Source organism: Cyprinodon tularosa, unplaced genomic scaffold (genome assembly GCF_016077235.1).
Source record: "Cyprinodon tularosa strain WSP-4 unplaced genomic scaffold, ASM1607723v1 ctg61, whole genome shotgun sequence".
Taxonomy (NCBI): Eukaryota; Metazoa; Chordata; class Actinopteri; order Cyprinodontiformes; family Cyprinodontidae; genus Cyprinodon; species Cyprinodon tularosa.
In genome coordinates this window covers 1,592,425-1,608,823 of record NW_024039352.1, presented here as the reverse complement: position 1 = coordinate 1,608,823, position 16,399 = coordinate 1,592,425, and the positions used below count along the sequence as shown (strand labels likewise).

The following is a 16,399-nucleotide window of genomic DNA, read 5'->3' as shown; positions in this document are numbered from 1 at the left end:
CCTGACATATTGACCATTTCACACGTCTTTGCTCTAACAGGCATGCAAACATATTTATAAAGAAAGACACACGAGACACAAGTAATAAATCCTAAGTAAAGCCTCCACCATGGAAAAGGTCACCATGCCATGACCATTACTTTAATCTCTGAGTAAATGTGTTTATATGCATAGTAATCCGTTTATTTCTTTGGGTCTAATGACTTCCCCCAGGTAGAAATATGAATCATAGTATGTTAATGTTGAAAAAAAAAAACTCTGATAAACCACAAGTTTAAAAAAGATGACTACCAAAATGTGTTTCAGACAAAACAATAAGTTGATAGTTTTTTCAAAGAATTTTCAAATATAAATACATCCTATACCAAAGTGTCATACACCATAAACTTTCTTTTCACATTTTGTTGTTGTTCACTGTATTTTAGTGTGAATTCATCTGACAGATAACTCCTGTTAGTGCACAACAGAGTGCTCCATTCTTTTTAAAATCTTTTAATATGTTTTATCCCAAGAATGTCCTATATTTATCTCCTCCCATCTTCCAATCAACAACTCCTTTCCAGCCTCTGGTGAAGAAAAGAATTCCCAATGATGATGCTGTCAAAACATGTTTCATTTAAGGGATGTTAAATTTAGGGAGATATGCAATAGTACTTTTTTTCAATATATTTTGCATGGAAGTCAATATGGTTCATTTGGGTTTGGGTGGCAAACAGCAACTAGGACAACTAATGACTTTCTTTAAATAGTGGCTTTATATTTACTATTCTTTCATGGAGGCCACATGTATTACGAACAGGACTGATGTTTTGTATACTGATTATTCAACCTGAGTTGTACATCTATTACCTTGCTAATAAGATGAATTGATGCAAAATGTGTGAATTCACAAATTCCAGAAAATACAACTTGCCAAAAGCCAATAGATGCATTAACCTTGATGCAGAAATTCTTCAGACCAATTTAAATGCAGGGAAATGCATGACATCAACCAGAAGCAGCCAAAACAAAACAAAGATGGCTACGAACCTTTTTCCTGGAATACCCTCCGTTGTGCTTTTGTGGATGAGAAAGACATTTTCGCTTTCCTCCTGACTGGATTTGGTATGGGTTTTATTTATCGGTTAACTAGATGTGAAACAAATCAAGAATGTGTTCATCAAAGCTGCTACTGTGATTGGCAAAAAACTCTACTGCCTGTCCATCCCTTTTATAAACACCTTCCACAGGAGCCTTCCCAGATGAAAACTGTAGAATTCAAATTCATTCACATGTATCAATCTGGCTTAGGCCAGGTTGCTGTTTTATATCCTATCCCTGTTTTAAACCATTCAACGCATTTATCTCTGATGAAGAGATGTGACTCTTGGCCACTTTGAAGTTCAGTAATTATTTCTACTAAAAATCTTTATGGACTTTAAAGTATTATAGTAAATGGCTAAATAAGAATACATGCCACATCAATTTTACAATTTTATGAGTATAAGAAGTGTCTATTTCTTTTCACTCCAAAATTAAATGAGTTAACTGTGATTTTCCCACTAGTTCATGGGTCGGCCAATGCTAATGCTACATTGGTGTAAAATTGGTTGCTTAAAAGCTTGACTGCTGCTGGGTTTGTTTTTTTTTTGTTCTGCTTAAATCTGAGAAATATAATGCTGAAAATAAGGCATTTCTCAGAGCTATCATGAAGCTATATATATATATATATATATATATATATATATATAATGTCAGATAAAACAAATAAAGAAATAAGCTTAAAATAAACCAGCTACTAAGCTACAAGGGAGCTCCCTAAAAATGTAGAGTCCATGACTTGGTATCAATGAGCAGCCATTGTGTAACCAGGCCAGTAGGTTTTGTTAAGCCATCCTGTGTTGATTGTGACTTTTTGTCATGCTCCAGAAGGTTCTGAGTGATCCGAATCCAGGTCAGGCTGCTCAGCTGATACCCGTTTGACCTCTCTTTGATTTTCTGCCTCACACAAGAAATCATTAATGAGTTTCATCAGCCATATAAATCACCACAGCGCTAGATAGCGGGGCTAGCATTAGCCAAGCAATGTCTACAAAGCGCCAGGAGTAGTTACAGCACAGAAAAGCCAATGGGACTTAAGATTAAAGGAAAACCCTGTTAAGTTCAGGAATCTCTCTTTCTTCTGTGGTCAAAGTTAGAAAGAAATAGAAGTAGGTAAAGAAACTTTATATGAGTGGTGAGTGTTTTACAGAAAAGGAAACATGCTGAAAACCAGAACTGAATTCTTTAATTCCATGTTAAAATTAGTCCATCAGTGAACTAAATGCATCAATGTTCTTTTAGAGGTGAGATTTATTGGTGCTAGCCTTCACCTAGGACCTTTTAGGGCAGGTGCATCAGTGGGCCAGAGAAGGAGCAGCTGCAGTGATATCAAGGGAGGGGGGAAGAGATGGAAAGAGGTAGAGGCAAGGAGGGGAGAACAGAGGGGGCTTCTTCTGAGCTACTCTCATGTCATGTACATCTCCCCATAAATCTCTGTCACTGGGCGAAATGGCTAGCATTTACATTTCACCGGCGTGGCCTTAACTCCACTCTGCCTTTTCTCCTCTTCCCTCTCAACCCATCCCTTCAGTGATGTTTATTTTCAGCCACAAACATACTTTGAAGGCCTGTGAAGTAATTATTTCATAAAGTTACAACTCTGCTGCCAGAGATGCTCACAGTTGGCCCACACTTGAAAAGCTTGAGCCAGTGATTACTATCTTAAGGCAGCAAGCCAAGAGGAAAATCAGTTCAGTAACATTCATAAGTTGGTAGGAATGCTTTGTGGATAAATAGTGGAGGGAGAACAGAAAATGTAAAAAAAAAAATAGAAATAAAAAACACTAAAGGTTTGCCTTATGAGAGACATGTTTTTGAGAAATAGATTGACCACTGCTGCTTTCCACTACTACTGGTTCCAGTGGTCAAGATATGAACACAACACCACTACATAACCCTAATCTTTCTATGTGTGCTTGAACCAGATTCCTGAACGATGGCCTTGGGTGAGCTATGGCTCCCAGGGAAGTGTCAGCTAGCTCTTGGCTACAGGGATGTGTCCTTGACTCTGCTGGGTATCCCTCATTCCTGACCTCCAAGGGGATAGTTCACCAGATGGGATAGTAATGGCCCATCCCCTGCTGTGCCCCGGCAGCCCCTGCTGTGCCCCGGCAGCCCCTGCTGAGACCTTCCAAAAGTCCACCTGTCCTTTGCTGCTAATAGGAGCTGTGTCTTGCAGGCTTTGTACTGTTCTCGCCATTTTAACTGGGCACGTTGAGTGACAAACTCACTTAAATAGGCTGTCTCAATTCAAACACAAACACGCATTCACAGTAACACACCAATTCACAAGTAAACCAAATGGTCAACACTCGTGGATTACTGTTAAAACATTGTAGACAGGTACCTCGGTACAATCTTGATTTAAAAACGTCAATCACACAATTAGGATTAGGTCTTGAAATATGCTATTGTAGAGCAAAAATGCCTTTGCTCATGCAGGAAAGCAGCTTCTTAATGGTATGACAGAGATACTGGAACAAAGAAAAAATATTTTGTAAATTTGAAACTTTGCCTACTTTGTTGTCCAGTTAAAAGGGCTTCAGAATATGGCTCACTCTCCATGACCTGTTCAAAGCCTATGAAATCACATTATATAATAATGTTTGTTCTGTAATGCTATGTAAAAAAATCTCAGAGTTTCTTTATGGAACAGCCTGATTTAAAGTAAGACTAAATTACATTCATATAAATCTCCTCATCAGTTAGGTAATTTTATATTTACGACGGAGTATTAGCGCCAGGCTAGAGTTTTTTTTTCTCTTCTATTTCGAGAATAAAGTCATAACATTTCAAAAATAAAGTCATAAAATTACAAGAATAAAGTCGCATCATTATGAGAATAAACTAATAAAATTACGAGAATAAAGTTGTAAAATTACTGGAATAAAGTCGTAACATTATGAGAATAAAGTCTTAAAATTATAAGAATAAAGTTGTAAAATTGCGAGAATAAAGTCGTAGAATTATGAGAATTAAGTCATGAAATTATGACAATAAAGTCATACTATTACGAGAAAAAGTCAACAATAATAAATTTAGGAGAGTAAAGTCAGAATATTAAAGCTACAGTGTGTAACTTTTAGCGACATCTAGCGGTCAGACTGCAGACTGCAGCAACGTGAACATCTCCCCCCCACCGCTTCTCCCCCCCAACAGTACGGCGAGCGTTACGGGACAAAATGTCTTCCACGATGTCCGCATCACCTACCTTCTCAAGTGATGAGGTTTGTCTACATAGATAATTTTACAGATAGTATTAGTCTGTGTAGGGTATAGATTTCATGTAGACTTAAGATAATAAATATACCCGTTATTTTTTCTACATCGTTGTGACATTTTGGCGATCTCGCAATCGCTAGTTTGTTGGCTCTGCGCTGCCGTAGCGCAAAGATGTCTGCCTCCATGGCTGCGAGACCCGCTCCAATGTAATTATATATAACGAATTCTAAGGCAACGCAAATATTAAGGTTAAGAGGCTGAGCTCGTAGATGATGATAAAATAACATAGTAATGTATAATATATTACATTTCTGACTGTATATCCCTGTAATTATTACACACTGTAGCTTTAAGAGAATAAAGTCCTAAAATTATGAGAAACAAGTTGTATTCTATGACATCTCTTAGAAGAAGCAGTTTCTTCCCTAGAATGAGGAATGTCAAGCATCATGCGAAGTGATACTTTGGCTCTGGTTGAACAAATAAGGAAATCTTTTAGCACACCAGCATCAAATTGGACAGTATGTCAAAGTGGTCTCAGGTTGCCGTTTGGTGATGCTGGTCGATCATCATATGCTCGTCTGAGCTCGAAGCTTTCTTTCTGAAATGGGTTGTTGTATTATCACTTCATTTTCGTACTTTTACAACTTTATTCTTATAATGTTAAGACTTTATTCTCGTAATATTACCATTTTATTCCCTTAATGTTATGACTTTATTCTGGTAATATTATAACTTTTTTCTCGTAATGTTACGACTTTATTCTCCTCATATTGCAGCTTTTTTCTCGTAATGTTACGATTATTCTCAAAATAAAAAATAAAAAATAAATTCTAGCCTGGCCCTAATACTACATCGTACATATTAGACAGAGTTGTACTGTGCTTTTTATGGATATAAAAAACTGTTAAAAATATATGAATTTGGTGGTTTTGGAACATGTTGGATACAATGCTGGTCTGTTTGCAAATGTTTGTGTTTTTGCTGTTAGGTATTTAGCTCACCTCTGTGTTAAGTTTCTAAATTAGTTTCTTCTTCATCTTTTAACTTTGGTTTATTAGATCATTATGTGTCCTTTCTCTTCCCCAATTTATAATTATTTTTTTGTTGTTTGTTACACACTCTCCCTTAGCTTCCCTGATTAGGTTCTTTCCAGCTGCACTGCAATATATCCACACCTGATTTCCATGCCATACATCAACTCTTACTGTAGTTAATAGCCTGTCAGTTCCCTTCCTCCTCGCCAGGTTTTTTTCTTCCTCTTTGTCAGTTTCTGCTTCCCAATGCTTCAGTTACTCTATGCTTAATTTATTCCTTAGTCCTCCTGTGCGAGCTCCATCTCACCAACATTTGGCTGCCTTTTTTACCGTCTGTTCTCGGGTCCAACTGCAGTTCCACAAGCAAACATTAATTCATATGCACTCCTCCCCTCTACACATTGATGCAGGAACTTTAGTTTGCAAAAAAATATGAAGAAACTGAATATATATTGTTCATAAAAATTTGTAGATGTTCCTTTAGAATGCTGCTGATGCTATTTCGATAACACATTTCATAACATTAGTTCAATGTTGATGACTGTGTATCCAAAGCTTAGGAGACAGTTTGCTAGGACATGTTTGAATATACCTTTAAGTTCTCATTTAAGATACCTTCAACAGTCTAATAGTAATGCTCTTTCTCTGTTGAAGATTGTCAAGTATTCTTTAATATTACACTAAAGCTATACAATATCCCATTCAAAGATTACAGCTGTGCATAACTGTTTTATTAAATTATTTATTTTTTATAGCATACAGAGGAGCCACTTTTCCTTATTTCTAAACAGCAGGTAATTCTATTTATCTATCTTAGTTTTGCAATACAGAGAGAGAGAAAGCACAGAAGAAATGAGGATGTGACTGTCCAATGTAACAAGCTGCATACATAATTCCTATCAAAATGTATGCATGAATATAGGTCCATATACATAACTACATAAAGCTCAAAGCAAACTCACAAATATCTGTCAGTACCGCTTGTCAGGGCATGTTCACCCAGGCCATAAAAGCGAAGACACAAAAGGGCAGAGTGGAACCCGTGGTGATTTTCAGAAGTTATAAATAGAGGAAAAGCTAATAAACATTTATGGAGCAGCTGTAAATCGCAGTGAGTTCTACTGTCCTCACAATGTCATTGGATGCCCTTTAGAGATGAGGCCATTACTCATCCAGGCCCCCACTCTGATTCAAACCTGTGTTCCCATTGGCTGCAGTTCCGGGATCTTCCAATCAAAATGCTCGTTGTGGCTGGTTGTGACATTCGGATGGCTCCCGGTGTCCTCATGATGACATCATGATGCTTTTGCCATTAATTTACCTCTGAGGTGTGAAATATAGTGTAAACTTAATGTTATTATCTCTTAAACATGTCAGTGTTACAAGAAAAAACATATGTGTGTTGGAGGAGGAGGAGGGGGGCATGTTGCATCGCTGTATGTTTTCGTGAGACATCTGTTTTTCGGTGTCTTAACTAGATTTTTTGCTAAAACACAATTTGGTGGGATTTGTGTACCTTGTAGAAATTTCCTTAAAGGAATGAAAGAGGATTTTCTGGTGGAAGATATATGGATGTTTGTGTATTTTTGAATTTTGCACATGCATCAGTTCCCCCCTTCTTTGCAATTGATCTCTACGCTGGAAATGGCTCCGCCAGTGTTATGTCGAGAAATACCTGCCTGCCGAGAATTACCTCTCCTCTCGCACTCTGACAAGAAAAAGGACTGAAATAGGAATCAAAAGAGAAATTTAAAATATATTCTGAATTTTTTCAAATTTTCAATGCATGGATGCCGTAAAATTGAAAGTTGTAGTGGACAGATAAATGCTGAGAAATGTCTGTCATAACACCAGAGCCCCGTTTTGTGAATTTACAGCAGTATGCTTGCAAATAAAACTGGTTAAACTTTACCAATATAGACATATTATACATCCTTAGAAAGCTCAGATTCTCCACAATTCAACTTCATTCTATGGACACCATGAGGACCAAAACACAAATAAAAAAGATATAGCAGCATGTTAAATCAGAGTTCCTAAAAGAAGCTTCGACTTCCTACATTTGAAGCGATCCTTAGGCCGTATTATTAATCCAATCTTAGATTGTTTATATTCCATTTGTCCGTAAGGATCTATGGATAAAAACTAATCCAGCATATTCATAATTTAAAAAATTACCTAAAGAGAAAATTGTCACATAATCTATATTTTTACCATCACAAAAGTTATATCCTTATAGCTAATGATAAACATCTTGCTAATTACCATAGCTTCGAAGAAAGGCTTTCTTTTCCAGTTAGATTTGTCAGGATTCTTTTCGGTTACGATTTGAGCCTACAGAAATAACATCATGGCGGCACGTACACATTTAAATTACATATTTTTTTGAGGGAGGGGAACATAAGTGCGAGAATGCCATCCATCAATTAATTATTTTTAGATTAATCTAGACACTTAATTTCTGTGAAAAACCTCTTTAATAAAACTAAGGTGCAAAAACAGACATAATGAACTTTGAATTTTCAGTGATTAAAAGGCTGAGATGAATGCTTGTGCAAACTAATGTAGTCAACAAACAAAATTCTTACATATAGTTTATAGATTATAATGTTTGTATGAGCTATTAAGTACATACACTATATTGCCAAAAGTATTTGCTCACCTGCCTTGACTCACATATGAGCTTAAGTGACATCCCGTTCCTAATCCATAGGGTTCAATATGACGTCGGTCCACCCTTTGCAGCTAGAACAGCTTCAACTCTTCTGGGAAGGCTGTCCACAAGGTTTAGGAGTGTGTTTATGGGAATTTTTGACCATTCTTCCAGAAGCGCATTTGTGAGGTCGCACACTGATGTTGGACGAGAAGGCCTGGCTCTCAGTCTCCGCTCTAATTCATCCCAAAGGTGTTCTATCGGGTTGAGGTCAGGACTCTGTGCAGGCCAGTCAAGTTCATCCACACCAGACTCTGTCATCCATGTCTTTATGGACCTTGCTTTGTGCACTGGTGCACAGTCATGTTGGAAGAGGAAGGGGCCAGCTCCAAACTGTTCCCACAAAGTTGGGAGCATGGAATTGTCCAAAATGTCTTGGGATGCTGAAGCATTCAGAGTTCCTTTCACTGGAACTAAGGGGCCAAGCCCAGCTCCTGAAAAACAACCTCACACCATAATCCCCCCTCCACCAAACTTTACACTTGGCACAATGCAGTCAGACAAGTACCGTTCTCCTGGCAACCGCCAAACCCAGACCCGTCCATCAGATTGCCAGATGGAGAAGCGCGATTCGTCACTCCAGAGAACGCGTCTCCACTGCTCTAGAGTCCAGTGGCGGCGTGCTTTACACCACCGCATCCGACGCTTTGCATTGCACTTGGTGATGTATGGCTTGGATGCAGCTGCTCGACCATGGAAACCCATTCCATGAAGCTCTCTGCGCACTGTTCTTGAGCTAATCTGAAGGCCACATGAAGTTTGGAGGTCTGTAGTGATTGACTCTGCAGAAAGTTGGCGACCTCTTCGCACTATGCGCGTCAGCATCCGCTGACCCCGCTCCGTCAGTTTACGTGGCCTACCACTTCGTGGCTGAGTTGCTGTCGTTCCCAAACACTTCCATTTTCTTATAATACAGCTGACAGTTGACTGTGGAATATTTAGGAGCGAGGAAATTTCACGACTGGATTTGTTGCACAGGTGGCATCCTATCACAGTTCCACGCTGGAATTCACTGAGCTCCTGAGAGCGACCCATTCTTTCACAAATGTTTGTAAAAACAGTCTGCATGCCTAGGTGCTTGAATTTATACACCTGTGGCCATGGAAGTGATTGGAACACCTGATTCCAATAATTTGGATGGGTGAGCAAATACTTTTGGCAATATAGTGTATACTCATTTACTTATGCTGTAAAAATAACTTTAATTTGTAGACATTAAACAATATCTCAGTGCATGTAGAGCCTGATTATGTTTCCACAAACTAAAGCAAAGGATCGTAGGATTGTTTTCTGGCTGCCCTGACAATCCTGAGCAGTGATGGAGTGTGTTATGTTTTAAAAGCTAATTAGTGTCACCAGCAGTATCTGCAGCCATCAATCTTCAGCTCAGTAAATAACCAGAATGGACCAAATAACCAAGTTTGGCCGATGACGGGGGTTGCAGGTCTTGTTGGAAATGGTGTTCATTAACCTCTCAATGGCTAAATAATAGCATCTTAATTAATTTGTATCAAAGAGAAAGTTCACAATAGAATTTAATTATAATAATGGATGAAGAGCCACAAGGTGAACAAGGCAACATGATTGGCAAACCAATATGTAAACTAAGTCAAGACTAGGCTGTTTATATCCAAATTAGACGATCATCTACATATCATTGCGCTTGGGTTTAATTTAACTGCTTTCCACAGCAGGACATTGGTTCTGTTTTCAGACAATTGTTAAATGTTATTTTCAACAAAATCATAATATTGTCACTGCTTTCCATCAATTGAACTGTCAACCTACAGCCTAGTATACAGTTAAGCACAAGTTGTAAGAATGGTATGATGTTCACTGCTCTGTAACTTTCTTCTCTTTTGACCAAATAGCAGTTTTAACTGAAGCTTAACACCAGCACATACATTATAACATGAAAGAAATGAGATATCAGGGTGATGACTCCTATAAATCCCTACTAAACTATTTTAGCCAGCCTTATAAGGTCAGACCGGTTATATTGTTAACCCTGACCTGGGTGTGACTGGTGAAAATAAACTTAGACTTTAAATCATATCCCAGTTACCCCTATTGCCTTTGAACCAAAAAATTGTCAGAAGCACTTTGTTCCCTCTTTTTTGAATGCAGAGAGGCATTGGCAATGTCACTGTGCGTTACGTAATTATCCCATAATCCATTAATTCCACACAAAAAAAAAGTCATTGTTAAGTTATACAATACATAAAGACGAAACTTTATATTGGGTCCTATTCTTATGCCAAAAATCCTAACAAGATAGTCTTAATGACTGCTTCATAAAAAGGCTTGCCTGCTGCAACAAAAGAAGATGTGAGCAGCAATAAGAATTGCTCATTCTGTAGGATGAGGACTCTTAGGGACATATTGCAGTTTACGTCACGCCGCACGCTACATTCCTTTATCCCGGTTTAACCAAGGCACATATTTTTACTTCTGTTGGAGTTTTTTAGCTGGTGGTCCCATTTGCAGTGACTCACTCTGACAGTCACAGCAGATTAGGGCTTATCTTAGTGCAGAAAATTTTATGAGCACCACATGCTGTGGTTTACTATTTACCGTTGCTCTGCTGCTGACCAGATAAAGACGTCCTAATTCTGTGAATTCGGCCTGAGTCCACGGATATTAGGCCCTATACAACCTTATTAACGCTCTGAATCTGCTCTCTGTTCACTCTTCTTCCCCTGATTCTACACTCTGCCATGCTTACATTGCTCCTCTTCTTCCTTTTACCCCCCTTCTCCTCCTCCCTTCTCCGGATATAAGTACAGCCAGATCTATTACTGGGCCCTGCGGATGTACTGAGACAAAATGAGAGACTTTGATTTTCTAATACCATTAGACTATATATAAGTGTGTATGTGTGCGGTTGATGTGGGTGGGTGAGGCATATAGTGTGGAGATCTGATGGAGGACTCAATAAGAGAAGAAGAGCTGAGATTTATTAGTGGGACACAAGTCCAAAATCAATCAGGTGATTGAATCAGGATATTATTGGTCGTAAATTAGAGTTGTTTATGTCAGGGAGGGGAAGGAGCAGGGTAAAAAAAGAGACTGAGTGCAGCACCGACAACAGCAAGGTAAGCTCATTGCCTGGATTATTTGATTCTTTATGTCATGACCAATACATGCCTAAGTAGTTGGAAGACTGGACTGTCTTTTTTAACAACTCGAAATGTAATTTTATAAAAATTTTTCATAGTGCGATGTGAGCTTTACCTTTAAAGTTAATTTTAATTTTCAAAATTTTCTTTTGCATATAAATCCATAAAATGTAAAAAAAAATGCATTACGTAAAATGAAGGAAAATTAACACTGCCGATGAGCAAAATGCAATAAATATATTAGTAGTGAAAAAAAATCAGAGTTAGTTAGTGAAAATCCTCTTAAAGTGTGTTATTAGTTAAACGAAAAGAAGACAGATGTGTTTATATGTGTAACACTGAACTGTAGTGAACCTTCCCAGGAATAGTTGGCCTTCCAAAATTACTCCAACAAAATATAACAAATTCTTCTAAGTGGCCTAACATGCCACAATAAAGGAGTTAAGTTATAGGATTTGAGAAAAACAATCTATCAATTTAAAACTATTATTGCCTACCATTGTTAAATGTTAGTTCAAAAGTAATATATTTCTTCGTCCTCATTAAATGGGCAAACCTTTTTTGGGATATTTCAGAAATAATCTCCCTCATAAAATAGCAGATAAGCTTTTTGTATGTTTTTATTGCTGTTTTGACATTTTATTAATTTAAGTAATACAAGCATGCATTCTTTGAGATGTTATTTTTGCCATAATCCCAATCTTCACTAAGCTAACTTCACTGATTTATTGTCAAGTTCAACGAGATTCGAGCAAGACTTACTTCCCGTGAGAAGACTTCAAAAAACATATTTTAGGGTGTCATAGAGAGAATAATAAACTAAGGGGAAAGAAGAAAACAACATAAATTTGCTATTTAATTGAAATGAACAAAAAAATATAACAAATATGATGTACTGGCAAAGAGAATTACTTTACCTTATCGCTCCAAATAAATATCTCTTACCAAAATATTTAACCTTCTGTGATTTATTTAATTGTAGTTTGACATGAAGAAGCTTATGAAAAAGGAAGGCTAGACTTTCTCTACTTTGTTTTCAATCTTTCAACATTATTTTTTCAATTGTTTTATCTCGTATCTCCTTTCACCTCCTGATATTCCCTCCAATCCCACATTTCCATGTACTCCAATCTTATATCTTTCCTTTATTCTTTCTCTTTTCTTTCCTTGTTATACTGAGCTCCCCTTCAGCCCTTCTTAATTTCGTCTGCCCATCTGTAACCAGGCGTTATCAGTCATAGCAAGGCTGTTTGTCTATCAGTTACAAAGGCATGCCTCTGCCAAGAAGAGATAGCAGAGGAGGAACCCATGCGATGGCCACTGCTTTCTCATCTTCCACTCTCCTTTGTCTGTTCTTCCTCCTTATCTACCTCTGTTTCCGCTCTCGTCATTTTTGCTCCTTATTCCTTTTTGATTGCTGCTCTTCCCCCACCCCCCAGCCCTTCTCTCTCCAACACACTCAGCTTTACTTTTTTCTTCTGCTTTGTTTTCTCTTTGAGCTCATTAACCCGCTGCATCAGACATATATCAGAACACTCCTCTGGCACAGGACCTGGCGCAGATCCTCTGCAAAATGCAAGTACATTAGCAAACTCACACACACACACAGAAACAGAAAGAGCACCAAAATAGAGAGAAAAAAAGATACATTCAACAAAGTGCAATAATTGTACACATTAAAAGATGCATATAAACATATTAAGATGCTTGCAGTAATCAGGTTTCTCTCACAAACACCCAGAAAACACAGTAACACGCAGACACATGCACAGGCCTGCCATCCATCCATCTTAGCTCCTTGATTAGATTAGGCATTATTAATGGTGGGCCTGTGAGCCGAGCAGACAGTGGGGTCATGCTGAGTTTAATCCCATTCTCAGATAACTTCATTTGGCTTGATGCGATTGTTATTGCCCCAATGCTAGATGTTTATAGGAAACAATAGCCCTCATAACACATCCAGACATCCTATTTAAAGAGGGTCAGCTAGGGGCGCTGGATAGAGCAGCCCCTCTTCCTGCAGTAGAGAGTCTGGTGTTGTTACTGATTTAAGGACCTGGCTGCTTCCCATGCCTTGGAGAAGAGGATTAATAGGCATATTGAAAAGTATTACCTTTGCAGAGTAAGCACATCCGCCATAAATTGGTGCATCTTACGGTGCAAGGATAGGCGAGTGAAGCAAAAGAAGCTGTGCTGGAATTCTGTGATAATCCTCACTGTGGCTTTCAGTGAGCAGTAAATCTTATTTTATTGGTCTGTCACAGGGAGTTCTCTGACAAAGAATAAACATTAAGCATGGATGGCTTAAATTTAAAATGGGGGTAATCGACAAGGTGAATAAAGCTGTCAAAGGTGGCTTGATAGAGGGGAAAGAGGAAACTGAATCACACACTGCAAGACGAGGAAGAAAGCAATTAAACCAGAAGAGTGCACTATAAAAAGGAATTTTAGAGGGTTTTAAATATTCACCATTAAAATGATCTAAATTGCAATCATGCATATTAGTTTGTAAATATATTGTTCAATAAAGGTTAAATTTCATTAACATGAAGTACATGTAATGTCCCAAATCACATCTAAACACTCTGGTCAGAATTTAGGGGAAGATGTAGCCTTAGTTAGCTTCCATTTTCATTAATCGTGTGCAGTGTCCAATCAAGAACAGTGAGACTGCTTAGCATAATGGTTTGATGAACACATACATCATTATTTAAAGGTCTTGGAGAATTGATAATAAAACTAGAGCTGGAGGAAGAGTTTAATCTTGTTTTTAGGTTTAGCAGCATCAGCAGCAATTCTAGTGCTAAAAGTCAACCCTGCAAGCATGCGTCAATATGTTGTGTTCTTTTGCTGCAATAGATAGAAGGTGAAAGGAAGTGTTTAATTAAAGTTTGAGACTTGAACCACTTTAGAAATAATATTATTTCAAGAGTCAAAACTTCTTAATATAGTATATTTCATAGTGGGGCCTGCCACAGGCTTCTAGTGCAGGAAATTAAAGGAAAAAAAGCTTTAAAAAGCTTTTATTCTTAAATAGAATTTATTCTTTTTTAGGAAACTATTATAAAATAGAACTCTCTGTATTAGTACTAATATCATACTAAGATGCCAATCTTAGAGGATTTAAAATTTAACTTTGGGGCTCTTCCTATGTCTAATTGTGTAAGAAAAGGACTGTCAGACCTTGACTGACAGGGTAATTAAATGCCCAATTTCTTTTGCAACTGCTTACTTTTAATAGTTTGACATCTTTTAACTTTAAAGGTACTTAAAACAAAACACACAGCACAATGACATGCCTGAAGCACGGAGAGACATTAAGCCAACTCCTCCCACTGAAAACACATTTGAGACAGGTTTATTTTATTTATTGTTTTCTGTTTTTATCATCAACAGTTTGATTTTCAGTGGAAATATATTTTGTGTTAAAAATATATTATTTAAGATTCTTGAGCAAACACAGTAAGTAATAACGTTTGAATTCTTTACATATTTTGTAGCATTGTCTGCGAGTTTGCCAAAAGAAAGTATCCGGCCAGAAGTTAACACTGTTTGGGAGGCAGTGGAATGGGAAAGGATGGGAACGACTGTGCTTGCAAGGAGTACCTCTGACTGCTGCTGCAAAGGAATACCAAATCTACTGTTTGCTGGAAAAAGGTTTACAAGCCACCATATTGAATAGATTTCCTATTTCACTAAAGCTTTATGTCTGAGTAATAAACGATTCATTTTTGTGTTGCATTTCTAGATGAGATCAAACCAGTCACAGAAAGAGATTTCAAGTAAGACCTAATTAAAAACTAATCCAACCCTCCACGCCTACTGGCAGCACTTTATTTGTTGTCGAATTGATTACTGCAACAGTTTTTTCACAGGTCTGCCTAAAAAGTGGATCAGACAGCTGCTGCTGATCCAGAACGCTGCTGCCTGTGTCCTCACTAAGACTAAGAAAGTAGAGCACATCACCCCAGTTCTAAAGTCCTTACACTGGCCCCTTGTATCTCAGAGAATAGACTTTAAAATGCTTCTGTTAGTCTATACATCTCTGAATGGCTTAGCACCTAAATACATCACAGACTTGCTATCAGTGTATCAACCCTCCAGACCACTCAGGTCTTCTGGCTCCATCCTGCTCTGCATACCTAGAACCAGAACTAAACATGGAGAAGCAGCATTTAGTTCCTATGCTCCACTTATCTGGAACAAACTTCCAGAAAACTGTAAAAGTGCGGAAAGCCTGAGTTCCTTTAAGTCAAGACTAAAAACTCATTTGTTTAGGATTGCCTTCGACTGTTCTAGTTAAACAGTCCAAATGAAACATCATTAGTTCAACTTATAATTTTTTTTAGTCAACCTCTTTTTAATGTTCTTTTTTGTTTCTGCATTTTTTATTTCATTTTATTTTTTCCTAATTGCTTTTATTCCGTTTTATTTCCCATATTTTAATCATGTAAAGCACTTTGCATTGTCTTTGTGCTGAATGGTGCAATACAAATAAATTTGCCTTGCCTTCCCTTGCCTTGCCTTGCCTTGTCTTGCCTTACCTAACAAAGGTGCCTGCTGTACTAAAAAGACGTTCATCTACTTCCATTATTTGTCAGGAAACCCAGAATGTAGGACCCAGTTTTCAAGTGAGACAGACAGTGGGAAGTGTCAAAATGTTTAATGAAAATAAAAAGAACAGAAAGCAAAACGTTGCTCTGCGGATCTGAAGCTGCTACAGTGGGAGGCGGGGGGACTGCCCATCACTGAAACTCTGGATAGGGAGAAACACAGATACAGCAAGTGACCACGATAATCTTGCGGAAGGTCCAAGTGAGTCACTTACCAGGTTTAACAGTTCACTCCATCCTCTCTGAGTAAGGCGGGATCCAGCAAGGAGCTGCCAAGAGCATCCCAGATGCAGCAGCCTCTGATGAAAAGGCAGGAGTCAGAGCCAGGTCAGGCAAACAACTCAGAACAGGACGGTTCCAGGAGTCCATAACCCAGCCAGGGGTTCCTATCCGAACACGAACAGACAGATCCAGGGTTCCAGGAATCCACAGCGCGATCAGGCAGGTTCAGGGTTCTATGAGCCCAGCAGACAACTCAGGCAGACACGCTCAGACAGAAACAGGCAAGCTTAACACTTAAGGGGCAGAAAACAGGACATGACATAAAGAAAACTACGGAACTTTAAACTAGCTCCAGAGCCAAAATGGGAACAGGCTGAGCTCAGTGGAGAAGAG

General features: G+C 38.2%; 1 long non-coding RNA gene across 1 annotated transcript in view; it reads left to right on the top strand.

Moving 5' to 3' along the window:
• The window catches only part of LOC119798071, a 34,003-nt gene extending 18,989 nt beyond the window's left edge, over nt 1–15,014 (top strand). Inside the window, exons 3-4 of the long non-coding RNA XR_005282661.1 lie at nt 14,672–14,828; nt 14,920–15,014. This is a non-coding gene — a long non-coding RNA (uncharacterized LOC119798071). The remainder of the gene's footprint in view (nt 1–14,671; nt 14,829–14,919) is intronic.
• The last annotated feature ends 1,385 nt before the right edge of the window (nt 15,015–16,399 follow it).